Here is a 5,000-nt window from a genome sequence, read left to right as displayed (position 1 = left end):
GTTTGGATCCCTCATACGGAATATATAAAGACACATGAAAATATCTAATACTGATCCCACGGCAGGAACTGATCCCTTACACGGAACATATTCTCGCAACCGGAGCAACAGGAATTGTTCTCATATTTCAGTTCAGGCTGGAATTGGGACGACATTTTGCCGAGCACCGCCCTCTCCTTTTCTCGAGCCTGAATGTGGTGGACCCGGAAACCACCGGTCTATTTATTTTTGTTGTGAGCAAAGGGTAGACGAAATCATGTTCGCGTTATTATTAATGCACACACACACAGACACACACACATACACACACACACACACACACACACACACACACACTCACACACACACACACACACACACACACACACACACTACACACACACAGAAATATATGGCCTCTAAAATAAAACGAATTGCTTTAGTTCACCCCAAGGCTTATCTGTTTAATGACTCCAGTCTACACGCTCTCTTGAACACATCTACCATCTCTCTTTGAGTGCAATGGGTTGAGAGTCACGAACGCACTGGTCCAGAGTCGTTGCAGAGCATTCGTATGCTGCATCCGGATATGTAATTGCATTTTGTTGAACTCATTTTCGGCAGGATGATTCATGCATTCTCTTTGGCCAGTCGATCTCGATAAGATATCCTGGTGAGTCCGAAAGTGACCTGAGATGAGACAGGGTTAACCCAATGCCGCCGGGGAAGGTGAATAAAAAATGGGGAAAATGCTGTGCTCATTTTTTATATTTTTTGTGAAATGTCTCTGCACATAGATGGCTCTGCTAGTGCTTAGCCACAAAGGAGTCAATTAGTAGACCTTGTGACTTTACCCGATTTCACCTTTCCTTGAATTTGCGGGATAAAACTCTCTTTTTTTACTAATGATATCAATATCGGTGGTGTTAGTTTTATTTCAAACATCATAACTAATATAATGTTATAAACATTAGTAACAACAAAATAAGATAACGTAAAATATTTTCGTAAATCAAAGAAAAGGGTAAACGCGCGAGACAGACAGTACTCGTAATTGGCTCATTGGTGACTTAGTACAAGTGTCGCCATCTATGTGTAAGAATAATGAATAAAGTAAACTCACAGTGGGTATGGAATGTACGTACATACCAGGTGACTCCTTCCGATCTCTTAAGTTTCATTAGAGGAAGGAGGTGTAGGGTAGTGTGGTAATTACTAAGCAAATAGTATATATAGCCATTTCTGCGTATATGTCTACCCATCTATCGATCTGTGTATCTTCCCGTTTATTGGTCTGTGTCTTTGTGATTGTCTTCCAACGTGATCGTGTATGTGTAGTACTGTCAATCAGGAAATAATTGCTTCTATAGACTGAAGGCTTACTATTTTATTTTTTATTTCTTATCCTTAAGTTTCAAACGCAAGAAAAACAGAATTAGAATAAAAACTAAGAGCGAAATTATAACAGAAAAAAAAAAAGATACGTGCGTTACACTATTTCATTAAATGCAACGAAAATAGTTTCCCCCTTTATAAAGTGCGAATTCCAACACGTGTTCGCCACTTTTATTTCTGCATTTATATCTCTCGGATTTCTTCCCTTCCGAGTCTGTGCTTGATTGCAAACTTAGGAATTTAGTTTTAAGACGGATAAACTGACGAGGAGAGATTGAGAGAAAGAGAGAGAGAGAGAGAGAGAGAGAGAGAGAGAGAGAGAGAGAGAGAGAGAGAGAGAGAGAGAGAGAGAGAGAGAGAGAGAGAGAGAGAGAGAGAGAGGAGAGTGAGAGAGAGAGAGAAGAGAGAGAGTGAGAGAGAGAGAGAGAGAGAGAGAGAGAGAGAGAGAGAGAGAGAGAGAGAGAGAGAGAGAGAGAGAGAGAAGGGAAAGACAGAGAGAGAGTGATAGAGAGAGAGAGCAGAAAATAAACGCGCGCGTTATGTCCTTTCTGTTTGTTTTCAGACTATTTGCTACGTTTTCATTTCACAACCTTTTTTTGTATTTCATTTGTATGTTTTTGAAATGATGGAAACATACGCGGGAAGCATGAAATCCGTCTGCTTCGGGCCTCCTTTCCGTGCTTGTACTGCCTCCCCCTTCCATGCGTATGCTTCGCTCGTCAAGCAAAGGGGGGTAGCCTCGTAATGATCATTTGAGCTCAGTGCTTTTGCTTGAGTCCATAGCGAACCGTCGGCACATCTAATCATAAAAAAATTAAAGATCTAAAGTCCTGAACATCCAAGGTAAAGATGTAACGTAAAAGAAGCTAATCGCATTAGTGCCTCTAATGCAAAACCTCATTAGTCTGCTTTGATCATTGCCGCCGGGGCTAACCTGCACCTTGAGCGCAGCAGGAAAGGCCAGAAGAGCCAATATTGCCATAGGCCTTTGGACTGTGAGCTAATTTCCTGCTCTGTGCTATAAAGTTGATGACAAGTAATTGCACATTTTTTCTACATCGAAAGCCTTAGGAACATTATATAACAAAAAGATACATTCATCTTATTTAAGAAAGCAAGAAAGGAAAAAAAAAAAAAACCGCGTTTATCTTAACAAAATAAATGAAGAACAAAAATCACATGTGTTATTGCGAGATCTTATTTTGTTACGCGAATAATCCTGAGCTGAATGCGCAGCTTGCACGAGTTCTACATATGAAGCCTTTTGCAGGGGGGAGGGACACGCAAAACGAGGAGAGGGTGACGCATGGATTATGTGTCGCAGTGCTTGTTCTGCTTAGCGAGTCCGTTTGTTGGCAGCCTGTGAAAATCCTACTGCCCTGGCTTCGTTTATAGGCCCTAAAACATTTAAGGGTAACAGTGATTACGTTGAATGTCTGTGTTTATGTTTTTTTTTCTTCATATACTTGTCAGGTGTAGGATCGGTTGATAGGCTCTGTACCGAGCCTGGATGTTATTTCCAGATTTTCGTTTTCTATCACAAGATGTCTTGTCCCTTATCGAAGATTTGTTTGAATTTTCTGTGTAAGATTTAATACTGTAGCACATGTTTTATCGTGTATTTTTTTCTCATAGATAACATGTTTTTCGTTACTATTATCACTTTGACATTCTTTAAATCAAAATTTTCTACGTACACACACACACACACACACACACACACACACACGCAGGAAGAGGGAGGGAGAGGGAGGTAAGCAGGGAAGGAGGGAGAGGGAGGGAGGGAGGGAAGAAAAGAGAGGGAGGGAGGGAGGGAAGGAGGGAGAGGGAGGGAAAGAGGGAGAGGGAGGGAGGGAAGGAGGGAAGGAGGGAGAGGGAGGGAGGGAAAGAGGGAGAGAGAGAGGGAGATGGAGGGAAGGATGGAGGGAGAGGGAGGGAGGGAGGGAAGGAGGGAGAGGGAGGAAGGGAAGGAGGGAGAGGGAGGGAGGGAAGGAGGGAGAAGGAGGGAAGGAAAGGGGGAGAGAGAGAGGAAAAGGGAGGGAGGGAAGGAGGGAGAGGGAGGGAGGGAAGGAGGGGGAAGAAGGGAGAGGGAGGGAGGGAGGGAGAGAAGGAGGGAGATGGAGAGAGGGAGGGAGAGTGAGGGAACGAGGGAGAGGGAGGGAGGGGGAGGGAGGAAGGGGGAGAGTTAGAGGAGAGGGAGAGGGAGAGGAAGAGGAAGAGTAAGCAGAGGTAGAAGAAGAAGAAGAAGAAAAGGGAGAGAGAAAAGGGGAGTCTCTAGCAAGATCGTGGTCCAAAATACTCTCGTTTTTTTCTGAGTGAAGGCTCGGCGGAAACTATCTGCGCCTCATTTTCTAGATTACCAAACCTTCCCCGCTGGCAATGGTCGTATGGTTCGACTCCATCGGAGACTCATCGGAAGTCCTCGCACGAATAACGAGTGAGATCGCGCAAGAATATGCTCAAACGTTGTGGAACACATTAAGGATATAATAGCTGCTTGATTCAACGTGAAAATGACAAGTCGCCATGCCCATTCACCGTTCAGCAGATGATTTTCAGTCTCCCAGCGCCGTAGTCTATATAGAGTACCCGCTAAAGGTAGAGTGAAATATTTATTGGTAATGTACGCCACTAACCTCGTCCAGCGGTTTAGTGAACGCATACACGCTTTAGATAAAGGGTCATGCCTCAAACGGAAGGGAATTAAGGGGTATACGGGAGAGAGAAGAGAGAGTGAGAGCGAGAGAAGGAGCAGAAGAGAGAAAGAGAGGGAGAGAGGGAGAGAAGATTAAGGGGAAGAAGAAGAAGAAAAAGAAGAAGAAGAGGAAGAAGAAGAAGAAGAAGAAGGAGAGAAAGAGAGAGAGAGAGAGAGAGAGAGAGAGAGAGAGAGAGAGAGAGAGAGAGAGAGAGAGAGAGAGAGAGAGAGAGAGAGAGAGAGAGAGAGAGAGAGAAATAAGAAGGAAAGAAGGAAAGACTGAAAGAAGGGAGGGAAGCAAGAGAAGAGAAAGAGTTGGAGGAGGAAGAGAGAGAGAGAGAGAGAGAGAATGAGAGAATGCAAGGACACAAATAATGGAAGGAAGTAAAAAAACAAAAACAAGAGTAGTAAAGAGTGTTGTATATGTGTTAAGTATTGCATCAACCTACACATACCGTTCGTTGCGAGAGGGCAAAGATACACAGTACTTATTGATCAGATACATCCCGCCTACAGTTTACAAAGAGGTGTTTATAAATGCCTTCCAGACTTCAGAAGTGTCTCGTCATGTATTTCCTTTCATCGCGATATAACAACGTATCCTTGTCGAGGTCTTGGCCACACCATTTCTAGGAGAATATTGGAAAGGCCTCTTACTATGAGAGTAAGTTGTCGGATTGGAAAGAATTTTTGATCCTCATTAGTTATGCACGGCGCGTAGGGCGTGGAGGGAAAAAGAAGTCATCTGAATAATTCATTGTTTGATTTGAATAATATATGTCCAGTAGATGTACTGTAAAGAAGGAAAAAGGTCTCTTTCTTTTTTTCGTATATATAAGGAGAAAGCTTTTTTGAGTAGGAGGCAAGTTTTATAAAGTACAAATCAATGTCTGTTGTGTTGGGCAAGTTAACTATGTATGTGAAAAGAATA

This window comes from Penaeus chinensis, chromosome 15 (assembly GCF_019202785.1).
Source record: "Penaeus chinensis breed Huanghai No. 1 chromosome 15, ASM1920278v2, whole genome shotgun sequence".
Lineage (NCBI taxonomy): Eukaryota > Metazoa > Arthropoda > Malacostraca > Decapoda > Penaeidae > Penaeus > Penaeus chinensis.
The sequence above is the reverse complement of the archived record's forward strand: the minus strand, read 5'-3'. Positions refer to the sequence as shown.